At 31.8% G+C, this 13,226-nt stretch overlaps 1 long non-coding RNA gene across 1 annotated transcript; it reads right to left on the bottom strand.

Moving 5' to 3' along the window:
• Nucleotides 1-611: 611 nt before the first annotated feature.
• LOC116421570 lies at nt 612-13,012 on the bottom strand. Its single transcript, XR_004231979.1, has 3 exons — nt 12,876-13,012; nt 1,123-1,278; nt 612-651 (listed from the first exon to the last, which is right to left on the bottom strand). It is a non-coding gene; the product is annotated as an uncharacterized LOC116421570 (long non-coding RNA).
• Nucleotides 13,013-13,226: the final 214 nt, after the last annotated feature.

Genomic DNA, 13,226 nt, shown 5'->3' on the forward strand with positions numbered 1-13,226 from the left:
GAAGGGAAAGAGAAGAATAAGGGAAAGAAAGAAGGCTTTCTGCAGAGAGGGACACTTAGGTTGTTTTTTAAAGGAAACAAAAATTTAAGAGGCCAAAAATTAATGGGAGGACCTTTCAAGAAAGGGGGAAAGATATAATGGTATAAACCATTCAGTCCAGGTTGCAGTGGCAAAAGTGGGATTGGGAAAGAATAATCTAGTTTGAATGGGAAATGGGGCATAGAAAGTGGAGAATAAATATGAAAGTGTATGAAATGATAGGATGAGGCCAGATTAAATCCAGTAATGTTAGGCAAAAGATTTAAAACTTTGCTTGGGATTTATAGGGAGACAATGACATTCTGATATCTATCCATGTATCCATGCGTTTATCTTTCCTTCCTTCCTTCCTTCCTTCCTTCCTTCCTTCCTTCCTTCCTTCCTTCCTTTCTTCCTTCCTTCCGTCCTTCCTTCCTTCTTTCTTTCCTTCCTTCCTTCTTTCCTTATTTCCTTCCTTCTTTCCTTCCTTCTTTCCTTCCTTCCTTTTTTTCTTCCTTCCTTCCTTCCTTTTTTCCATCTTCCTTTCCTTCCATTGTTCCTTGCTTTTTTCATTTTTTCTTCTTTCCTTCTCCTTCTTTTATTCCTTCCTTTCTTCCTTTGTTTTCTTCCTTCCTTCAAAATAAACAGATACATAAGTACATACATGCACAGTACATATATATGTATGCATTAATGTATGTATATATACATATATATATGAAAGTGTGGATATATATAAAATGTCTACCCATACACAATTGAATTTATGCATTTATATACTTTTGTGTACATGTTTTATAGATAGATGGATCAACATATATTCTAATTATGCTTATTACTGGGTTGTAGGGGAAAGAACACTTCTCTAGAAAATCTTATTCAGCCATCTGACTAGTTATGGTACATAGCCTGCTAGATAATTCATTTCAATTCAATAAACATTTATTATGTATCTATTATGTTGCCAGGCATTGTTCTAAACTGGGAAAACAACAACAAAATACAGTCCCTGTTCACAAGAATCTTACAATCTAATAGAGGAATAAGACACAAAATGGAAACTAGGGAAAGTCTGTGTAGAAAGGAAGGGAGAGGATAACTGACCCAGCATATGATGTTTCCTGGAGTTGAAACTCCGTAGAAGTGGAGCTGCTAATAGAAAATGGAGAGTTCTCTGGAAAGTTCACAATACTTTTTGAAAAGTTGGCTTTGGGAGGAGTTGTTCTACCCTCCACCTGTCCAATCACAGAGAAGAGGTAACTGAGGGAAACAGAGAAAATACTATTAAAAAAAAAAAAAAAAAAACGAGTCAATCTAGAGGTTTATGAAATTTCAGGTAATTAATTTATCTCTGGGGATGCATGATATTCCATGCAGTGAAAATGGATAATTAATTGAAAAAGGGACATGTAAGGAGACAGAGACAGTGAGAAAAATAAAGATATATGAATCTATCTCCATATAGTACAAAAACTCACATATCTACATCTAAATCAACCTATAATTTCTCTACGATCTATATCTCCCAGGAGAATTATTTTGGTCACAGATTGATCATCACTGAAGGAAGACAGAACAAAGGTTTGAGGTAGATTGTGATGTTTTATCAAGCCACAGGTCCTATTGAATTATGTGGTTTTTAAATTGTTCTTTAAATCACTCTCTTTAAATTTTATAGAAGATAAAAAAAAAAATCTTTGAGGACTAAGGAGTAAAATGAGGATTAAAATCAATATAGCTTCTAAGAGATTTATTTGACAGATTATTTTCCTTCCTTTCCCCCTCCTACTTCCAATACAAAAATCTCCTAAGAGAATTAAATGGAACAATTTGGATCATTCCAGCAAAAGGGAATATGTTTAAAGGTAGTCTAAAATCCACAATAGTCAATGACTACAGTAATCTAGTGTTTGATAAACCCAAAGACTCCAGCTTCTGGGATAAGAACTCGCCATTTCACAAAAAATTCTGGGAAAGTTGGAAAATAATATGGCAGAAAGTAGGCAATGAGCAACATCTAATACATTATACCAAGATAAGGTTGAAATGGGTCCATTATTTAGATATACAAGATGATATATGAGCAAATTAGGAGAACAAGGAATAATTTACCTCTCAGATCTGTGGGAAAAAAAGAATTTATGGCCAAAGAAGGACTAGAGAACATTATGGAATGCAAAATGGATAATTTTGATTACATTAAACTAAAAAGGTTTTGTAGAAGCAAAACCAATGTAGCCAAGATTATAAGTTCAGCAGAAAACTGGGGGAGAGGGGGAATTTTCAACTATTGTTTCTGATAAATGCCTCATTTCTAAGATATATAAAGCATTGACTCATATTTCTAAGAATACAAATCATTCTCCAAATGATAAATGATCAAATGCTATCAATAGATAATTTTCAGATGAAGAAATTAAAGCCCTTTCAACTCATATGAAAAAAATGCTCTAAATCACTCTTGATAAAAGAAATGAAAACAGTTCTGAGGTACCACTTTACACTTATCAAGATGACCAGAAAAAATAATGATGAATGTTGGAGAGGACATGGGAAAATTGGGACATTAATGCATTGTTGGTAGAGTTGTGAAATGATACAATCATTCTGGAGAGTAATTTGGAACTATACACTAAGGGCTATCAAATTGTGCATACTCTTTGATCCAATAGTGTCTATACTAGGTCTATATTCCAAAGAGAATTTAAAGAGGGAAAAGGACTCACATGTGCAAAAATGTATATAGCAACCCTTTTTGTAGTATCAAGGATCTAGAAATTTAGTAGATGACCATCAGCTGGGTAATGATTGGATAAGTTATGGTATATTTATGTAATCTAATATTATTGTTCTATAAGAAATTATAAGCAGACTGATATCAGAAAAGCCTTGAAAGACTTATGTGACTTGATACTAAATGAGGTGAGCATTGTACACAGCAACAACAAGATTATGTGAAGATACACTGTGATAAAATTGGATCTTTTAAACAATGAGATGATTTAAGGCAATTCCAATAGAGTTGTGATGGAAAGAATTATCCACAGCTAGAGAGAGAATTTTGGAAACTGAATGTCAATAAAAGCATAGTATTTTCACCTTTTTTTGTTGTAGTAGTTTTTTTTTTCCTTTCTCATATTTTTTGAGTGTTTTTTTTTTTTTTTTTTTTTTTTTTTTTTTTTTTTTTTTTTTTGCTCAGGATCACAAATATGGAAATATGTTTAGAAGAATTGAACATATTTAGGCAACATCAGAGCTTGCTGTCTTGGGAAAAGAGAGGGAGAAAAATTTGGAACACATGTTTTTGTAAAGGTAAATGTTGAAAACTATCTTTGCATGTATTTGGAAAAATAAAAGACCATTTAAAAAAGGATAAATCTAAAAGGTCTTCATAGGTATCTCATAGGCAATATTCAGCAATTTCTTTTTTTTCTGTTTTTGTAAAGAGACCAAGACATTCTTAGAGAAGAAAATTATCATGGTTAAGACTAAGTTCTGGCAAATCTCCTTTTTCTTAAAGGGAATATGTCAAATGAGGGCTTTTCCCCTAATCTGATACTGTGTGGAGGACTTGAACCCTTAACTGAGCTGTAGCTTAAGCCTCAGATGTCTAAAGTAACAAGAATATGACGTAATACCTAATTTCTCTTATAAGAAAGATGTAGTCCCTAAGTAAGGCCCCTAACAGAAGACAGAAGCTAAAAATGGAAAAGAGTCCTACAAACATCAGAAGATTAAAATCTGATGATAGTAGCACAACACTATCCAACAAAGATTTGATGTCATGACACCAGGGAAGATGCTAGTCCAAGTAGAAGCAGAAAGACAACATGACCACCAAAACAAAACAAAAACAACTGTAGCCCTGCAGTGCTGGTGGCAATAATTGTCCCTCATTTTGATCTCTTGAAGCATATTCTCTATATGCCTTTCTCTTCACACATCTACTTTAGCTATACATATTCTCTACATGTTTACTCTTCTTCCCATTCACAGTGATTTTATTTATGAGACAATGTTACCTATTTTTAAGAGATGAATGTTTTATTATTTTTTCTTGTTACTATATTATTTTATAAAATGCCTTTGCTCTAAGCTATTTATTGTCCTGTAACCATCTAATACAAGTAAATATACCGGTTAGAGCTCATAATAGATCATTTTTCAGTAGATGTGGTATCAAAAAGTAACCTGAAGTTGCAATACGTTTTCTGAGGGACTTTCTTTCTTTTTTTTTTTTATTTTTAATTAATTTTAATTATTTTTTTTTATTTTTTTTTATTTACAGGATATATGCATGGGTAACTTTACAGCATTAACAATTGCCAAACCTCTTGTTCCAATTTTTCACCTCTTACCCCCCCACTTCCTCCCCCAGATGACAGGATGACCAGTAGATGTTAAATACATTAAAATATAAATTAGATACACAATAAGTATACATGAACAAAACGTTATTTTGCTGTACAAAAAGAATCAGACTCTGAAATATTGTACAATTAGCTTGTGAAGGAAATCAAAAATGCAGGTGGGCATAAATATAGGGATTGGGAATTCAATGTAATGGTTTTTTAGTCATCTCCCAGAGTTTCTTTCTCTGGGTGTAGCTGGTTCAGTTCATTACTGCTCCATTGGAAATGATTTGGTTGATCTTGTTGCTGAGGATGGCCAGGTCCATCAGAACTGGTCATCATATAGTATAGTTGTTGAAGTATATAATGATCTCCTGGTCCTGCTCATTTCACTCAGCATCAGTTCATGTAACTCTCTCCAGGCCTTTCTGAAATCATCCTGTTGGTCATTTCTTACAAAACAGTAATATTCCATAATATTCATATACCACAATTTATTCAGCCATTCTCCAACTGATGGACATCCATTCAGTTTCCAGTTTCTAGCTACTACAAAAAGGGCTGCCACAAACATTCGTGCACATACAGGTCCCTTTCCCTTCTTTATAATCTCTTTGGGATATAATCCCATCTGAGGGACTTTCAAATATAAGAAGGATATGCCCAGCTACCATATAAACATAAAACACATAATAAGGTTGTTAAATTATTTTATTCATTGTGTTTTGTCAGTCTTGATAAAACCAATGTGATGAAACAACTCCCCTAAAACAATAAAGTTATTAGATGGCAAAATGACTACCATTGTCATGTATGAGTTTGGTCTCTGCTATACCTTATTAAAATGAAAACTTTTTTTAAGTGCTTTATATCATATAAGTGCTATCTTTCAAAATGGGGGCTAGGGAATTTCTGAAAGGTAATGCAAATGGGGGAATATGAGGACTGAAAAACCACATTTGTTTCTAGGGATTTCAAAATATGGATAATAAGATTGGCTGATCTTAAAGCTAATGATTCATTTAGAAAAGAATGAAAGATTTAATTAAATTACTACTTATTAAATAGTTACTATATGCTAGGCACAGTAAGGAATGTAAAGATATTGTGTCCTTCAAATATTTATAATCTGGGGGGAGTATATAAGACTTTTACACAAATAAGTACAATATGGCAAAAGATAATCAACAATTGATACAAATAAGTATTATTGGTTTCATGAAAGAAAGAGCTTTTGAACTGACCCTTGAAGGCTAATATATAGTTTTAGTAGGCATTGAAAGGTTGAGGAAGATTATTATAGAAAGATTATTACAGAAAGAAAAGACTGACACAAGCAAAGGAGTAGAGGCAAAAAAAAAAAAAGAGAGAATATCCAGAAAATTATACTTGTTTGTAAAATAAAATAAAATGATTAGAGTGGGGATTTTGTGGTAGATAAAACTGGAAAGAAAAATGGAAGCCAGACTATGGGACTCTGAATGCCAAATAACACATTTTTTGAATGACCTCTTGAAAAAATAATAGTTCTTTTATTCATGTCCTTGGATATTTTTAGTGATCAGTCAAGTATTCTTTATGAACCTGCCTTCATGTTTATAAATGAATCTTTCATTCTAACTCTATGTCTATCAGTCTTACTAGAGGTACTAAACAAACATTGACAGTATTTTATATTCCAAAAAAAAAAGGCAGGACCTAAGACAATTAAAAAAAAAAAAAACTATCCACTATGGTTACAGGTCCAGAATATGCTAGATCATTATTTTTTCCCAAGTCTTTTTTAAAAATTTATTTTCTTTACACTTAAAAGTAAAATTAGCCCACTTGAAAAAAAAAGGAAAGAATAAAAGAAACAGTTTGACCTAAAACTTTGTTGTGGCCTTCCATTTTTAAAGTAAACACATAAACATAATAAAGAAAAAAGCCACTTGGAGATTTTTAGAAGTATTAACATAAATTCAAATTCATACAAATTCAACCACTGAATAGTTATTTAAAATATTGAAAAGTGCAGCTGTCATGTCTGGAGGAAAGAGGGAGAGAAAAGAAAAAGAGGAAATCCAGTATTCAGAGAAACACTAATTGCATATTGATAATTACAATAAATATAATATGATTATGAAACCAAATATATCTCTGGAAACAGGAAAAATTTACTTGGCAATCCCAGTGTTCATAATGAACAGCTAAAATTGTTGAAAGGGAGAGTGGGGGAAAGTGTTTGCTATGGCTTTTTAAAATTGTGAACTTGAGTCAAGTACCATTAATTCAATTTCAACTTTCTGAAATTTTCATATTTATCTCCTACAATGGATAAGTAGCTGATATTAAATATAACTGAAATGTTAATGTAAATTTCCATGTGACTGTAATCAACAAAAAGGCTTGATTTCAATATTAAATTCTGTTTCAATGAATATTTTTCTCTCTTTCAAGGTAGCAACTAGATCTTGAATATTGAATAAAATAATGTAATTTTCAGTACTATATATGCTGTCATTCTTACACAAATAGCAATAAGATGTACTGGACTTGGAGACAAAAAAAAGAAAAGACACAAGCAGCTGTGCCCCATCAGAGTCCTAAAACTTCAATTTTAGAGTTAACCATTTAAATTTTTGGAAAGCAATCTGTGCTTTTTTTTAATTCTGATTTTTTTTTTTAATGTTCAGCAGAAAAAAAGCTTGAGGAAGTTTTCTGGCATTATTCTTTTATTGTGGTATATGGAATTAATTTATTTTTTTGTTATTTTGGAAAATATATAATCTGTAAGTTGCGTCTAAAATTGCTGTTTATTTGTGTGTATGTGTGTAAGTAATGTTTTTTTTTTTTAACATTATTGCTTTTTGTGTTTCTTCTTTCATGTTGTCCTTATTTGTGTTTCCAATTCATTGTTTTCGCTTTTGTTTCTTTGTTGTCATATTTTAAAGATTTAATTTATCTGCTTGTTTTTTTTTTTTTGTTTGTTTGTTTCGTTTTGTTTTCCTTTCAGTCCATTGCTATTTAGGCCTTAATTTCTGCTTTTACAATTCTTACTTTTCTCTTAAACCATTTAAAGTTATCTGTTGTCTTCCCATGCTCTCTTGGGAAACACAAGGTCTTGTGCCTCATTTGTAGTAAAATTCCTTTGTCTTTCAGTAATTATCTTGAGACCCTATTCCCTTCAATATTTTCTCCTCTGTGTTCAAGGCTTCAAACTGAGATTTATTTTTTCCTAAACTGTTTGGTAATTTCAGTCTTTTTTTTCCCCTCTTTATGTTTCCTTATCACTCACTTTTTGACTCCTTCCTTTCATTTGAGGTTTCATGGGGACTAGACTTCAAAGCTGTCTCAGCCTCCATTGGCACTGGGCAATTCATATTACACTAGCCTTGGAATCTGGTCCAAATGACTTTGGTGAAGGAGGGCAGAATTGGACACAGCTATATGCCAGTCACTTTTACTTCAGGTCTGGTAGAGATGAACATACATCCTGCTCCACTTCCCAGTTTTCTGGCTTCATCTTGTGGCAGAGAACACGGTCAATATTGTTCTAGCTAGACCAGGATAACTAGGAGGGGGATGTGGAATAGCATTGAGTTCTGTTGAATATTCAGAGAAGAATATGTGCAATGTAGAGAGGACTTAGTGACTGGTGATGAAGGGGCTAGTTGCTAAATAAATGTGTTAAATATTAGAGATTTTTTATCTTTGTTATTAACTAGATTAATAACTAGGTTGAATTTCTTTCTGCATTACAGGGTAGAAATAGGTGAAATTGATCTGTTTCTTATTTATAATTTATTTTTAGAGAATCTGAAGGTTTGTAAGGTTTGAGAAAAGTGTCTACTCCTCCATTTTGTCTGTCCTTTGACCTAAAAGTCCCCATTTAACAGAAGTCCCTACTTAAACTTTCTGAATTTCTATTTGTTTGTTTGCTTTGTATATTTAAAAAGAGACAATAATATTTGTACTAGTTCACAATTTTATGAAGAGATCATTTGTAAATTGTAGAGCATCAAAAAAAAAAAGACTTTTGATGCATTTATTAATCCCCTTCAACTTAAGAGTATTTTTTTCCTATTAAATGTAAAAGATAGTTTTCAACATTCATCTTCACAAGATTTTGAATTCCAATTCTTTCCTATCCTCCCTCACTCCCCATTCCTTTCAGGAGCTACAATTTGCTTAGCCATTCCCCTGTTGATGAGCATCTCTTCAATGTCCAAATCTTTGTAAACACAAAAGGAGCTGCTATAAACATTTTTGTACATGTGGGCCCTGTATACTTTTTTTATGATCTTGTTGGGAAAGAGACCTAGTAGTGATATGATTGGATCAAAGGGTGTGCACAGTTTTTTTTAAGCCCACTGAACATAGCTCCAAATTGCTCTTCAGAATGATTGGATCAATTGGCAACTCTACCAACAGTGCATTAACATCCCAATTTTACCACATTCTCTCCAAACTTTTCCTGGTATCTTAGAGTTATTTTAATTTGCATTTGCCTAATTATTAGTGATTTAAAGAATTTTTTTTCATATGACTACAAATAGCTTTAATCAATTGGGGAATGATTTGTATTCTTATTATATTTGATTCAATTCTCTATATATTTTAAAAATGAAGCCTTTATCAGAAACAATAGCTGTAAAAAATGTTTCTAAGCTTTCTGCTTCCCCTTATTATCTTGGTTGTGTTGATTTTTGTAAAACCTTTTTTTAAAATTTAATATAATCAAAATTATTTATTTTGCATATCATAATGTTCTCTATCCTGTTTGCTCATAAATTTTCCCTTTTGCATTGATATGGCAATTAAACTCTTGCTTCCTTAATTTGCTTATGGTATCATTTCTTATGTCCAAATCATGTTCCCATTCTGCCCTTATATTGGTATATGTTGTGAGATGTTGGTCTACCATATTTTTTCCAGTCTTCCTTCTGTGTTTTGTTAAATAGTGAGTTCTTATCCCAAAAGCTGGAGTCTTAGAATTATCAAAAGGTAGATTACTATAGTCATCCACTACTGTGTCTTGTATACTTACTCATTTTCACTGATTTACTTCTGTTTCTTAACCAGTACCAACATTTATTATTTTTTTGAAATTATATATCAAGTGTATATGCAATTTATTCTGTAAGTTGGCCTTCACATGCTTGATTTTATGAAAAGACCCACAGTCCATATCATCTTACAGATTGTGTGTTTGAATTTTCATCCTTTTTTGCTAAGAAATCTAGACTTATATGTTGTGCATAGCATTTATGTGAATAGTTTCCTAATTTATGTGACTTTAAGGAATTATGTTTTATTGGTGTGGGCCATTTAAAGGACCATCATTAGCATGCATTTTTTTTGTTTAGTCATAGAATATTATTATGGGGTTTTATTATGGACTCAATAAATGAGGATATATTATATGATATAAATTTAATGTAATTTCACAAAAATCTACTAAGCACTAGTAGTAATGTATAAAAACATGGAATATAATAAATCTCCCAAACTATAGGATTTGGGCAGTTATTCAATGTAACCAGCAATTCTGCTGCTTTTGCCCTTGCCAGAAAATAAAATGCATTTTTCATTTTTAAATCCCTCAAAAGTCAGAGAAATGTGCTTTCCATGATACCAAAGTTTCTCTAACTTTTTTTTTTTAATTTCCAGAGGAGCCGGGAAGATCTAATTATGAATAAGTGGGTGGTGCCAGAGAGGGTAAGAAGCCTAGAAAAAGTCTTCTGAGAAATGCCCTTATAATTCATAGTCACACCCCATTATTCAATTAACTGTTTTAGTTAAAATAGTTTAAATTAGTTTAAATTCATTTAAAATAGTTTAAAACTAAACTATTTTAACACTGGATAGAATGGATAGTGTGCCGGTTGAGAAGACAGGAAGAAGAACCTGCCTTCAAATCTGGACCCAAATACTTACTTGCTGTGTGACTCTAGACAAATCACTTAATTCTATTGGTCTTAATTTTCTCATCTTTAAAATGATCTGGAGATTCTAGGAAGTGGCAAACCACTCCAGTGTCTTTGACAAGAAAGCCTCCAATGGGATCACAAAAAATCAAACATGAATGAAACAACTACATTAAAATTTAAGCATTACACTGACAGCTAGGTGCCTCAATGAGAAAAAGCCCCAAGTTCCAAAATGGTCTTAGTTATCTATATACTATGTTAGGCTGATTAAGTCATTTAATGTTTCTGTGCCTCAGTTTCTTCATCTGTAAAATAGGGATAGTAATAGCCATTATCTCCCAAGATTGTGTAAGTATCAAAACTGATAATATCCATAAAGTGCTTTGCAAATCCTAAAGCACCACATAAAAACTATCTATTAATATTGTTGGCATTTTATTTGTTTAATTAGCAATATATAGCTAGGTAAAATATAAGCCTCTCAGTGTATGAATCCAAAAGGAATGCTAAATGACACACTTTTCAGTGCACCTGAAGGTAGCCATTTTAAATGCGATTTTTTTCATTCTAGTACTGAAAAAAAATACATTTGGTCATTTATAACTCTAATAAAGTACTCAAAGAAAACAGATAATATTTCTTATATGATGTTGAAGCTCAAGGATTAAGCTCATTGAAGTTTCAAGAACTTTCTTATAAAACATTATATAAGGGTGATTATATTAGATGTACAGGGTGGCAAAAAAAAGAGAGAAGAAACCATGTGGAAATATGAACATGATTCTATCAGATAAAATGAGAGGAAGAAAAAGAGTTTTCCCTTTGTAGATATCAAGAACAAGTTGAGAGGAACTGAGACCTTCCACTATACCTGAGATTGTGTAAGAAGGGGCCTTCAGATGTAACAGGAGTGAATCTTTCTTTTGCCTTTATTTCTAGTCATGCAAGAAACATTTGATATGTCTTTCTTCCCATTTTCCTGCATTATTCACTTTGACATGAGAACCTAATCTCTGAGAAGTATGAATATTTAGAGTATTTCCTATTCCTTTGCTAATTATTTTAGTCTTGATTAAATGATTTACTTTTTAAAATGTTCTTTTTCTGGTCTGGGAGCCTGTAAATTTAGCTTAGATGATTTTGGATATTTTCATCTGAACAAGGATCAGGATTTAAGCCAAATAAGATAAACAAAGCATTTAATATATCCCATTTGATAATTCATGTGTATACAAAGTTGAACATACCACAATAATTAAAAATTGAGAGTATATTAACACTGATTCATCTAAATTATTATTTTAAAAATAGAATCTCATATTCATCTTTTTAATTTTATTTAATTTTTAATTTTTTTTTCTGAAGCAATTGGGGTTAAGTGACTTGCCCCAGGTCACACAGCTAAGACTTTAAGTGTATGAGACCAGATTTGAAGTAAGTACTCCTGACTTCAGGGCTGGTGCTCTTATTCATTGTGTACCTAGCTGCCCCTCTTGTATTCATCTTAAGAAAATAATTTTGTACTAAATAGCAATAAAATGAATGAGTTAATGAGTTATCAAACCAGCAAAAAATAATTTATAGTAAAGACTTCAAAAGGCACTCTTTTACTCATGAATTTAAAATATAATTTTTAAAAGGCTCCATGCTTAGCTTCACTTTCAATTACTATGCTTTGCAATTGTGATTATCCCAAAATCTTAAAACAACAAGATTCAATCCCAGATCTAGTTTACTGAGGGTTAAAATATTATGGAGGGCTTTACAGATGATATTGGTTTTAAAGATATCCTTGAAAGATAGTTAAATTTAGATAATCCCAGAGGTGGAGGCTAGGACTTTTCAAAGAGGAAGAATAACTTAAGCAAAAGTTTCAAGGTCCTAATGAAAATGATACAGCCACAAGATTATAAGTGATCCAACTACCATACACATTTTAGGGGAAAGCAAATGTGAGAAAACTTAGGTTTTTAAGTTTGACTTGGGAAATGGAGTAGAGGGTAAGTATAGAAAATTAGATAAAGGAATATTCCTTCAAACCTGAAGTATCTTTGGTTATATCTTTTTTGATAGTAGTGGTAAATAAAAAAACTATGATTTTGAAGAAAATGTCTTAGTTGCTGGGAATTGAATTTTTTTAAAAGTCTGTGAAAAAAGACAAACAAAAAAAAAGTCTATATAAATGCCAGTGACCATAGATAGAGATAAATAACTAGAGATAGCTATATCTACATATATATATATATATATATATATATATATATATATACATGGGTATATATATTTTTGTGTATATAAAATAGGTGCACATATGAATATATATTATCCAAATGAAATATGCAAATAGTGAATATACCATAAGATGATTATGATATATATATATATATGATAATATATAACCTGTCATAATATATGATATAATATAATATGATGTAAATATGTGTTTGCACTCCTAATTTTGCTCAGTCCAGTTACTTTTGCCAAATTTTAGGTCAGAATCTTCTCAATCACAGATCTTGAGCCCCAATCAATTATTTTACTGAATTTCTCCCCCGTAAACCTTGAGTTCATTCTACCATTAATCCATACATACTCAGTAGGAAAGATTTCTATGTGACCAGTACAGGAGCCATGTAAACATCCTCCTAGACTAGGAAAAAAAAAAGAAAGAAAAATGCATGACCAGGTTATATGTATAGTACAGAAATTCACTAGCCTCAGCTGCAATAAAGTGATCTTTTATTGATGTCATAATGATCCTCCCTGCTGTGCCAGCTTTTTTACCCCACCTTATTACAGGAATTGTTTTTCTGTTCTCACTGCTAGATGTTGCTCTCTGTCTCTCTTTCCCAGGTGTTGTAGTTCACTTCTCCTCAACTTTATTTTCACCTCATAACCTCAAACAACCTTCAGTAGTAATGTGGATATAATTCTTTTACTGACC

The sequence above is a fragment of the Sarcophilus harrisii genome, chromosome 2 (assembly GCF_902635505.1).
Source record: "Sarcophilus harrisii chromosome 2, mSarHar1.11, whole genome shotgun sequence".
Lineage (NCBI taxonomy): Eukaryota > Metazoa > Chordata > Mammalia > Dasyuromorphia > Dasyuridae > Sarcophilus > Sarcophilus harrisii.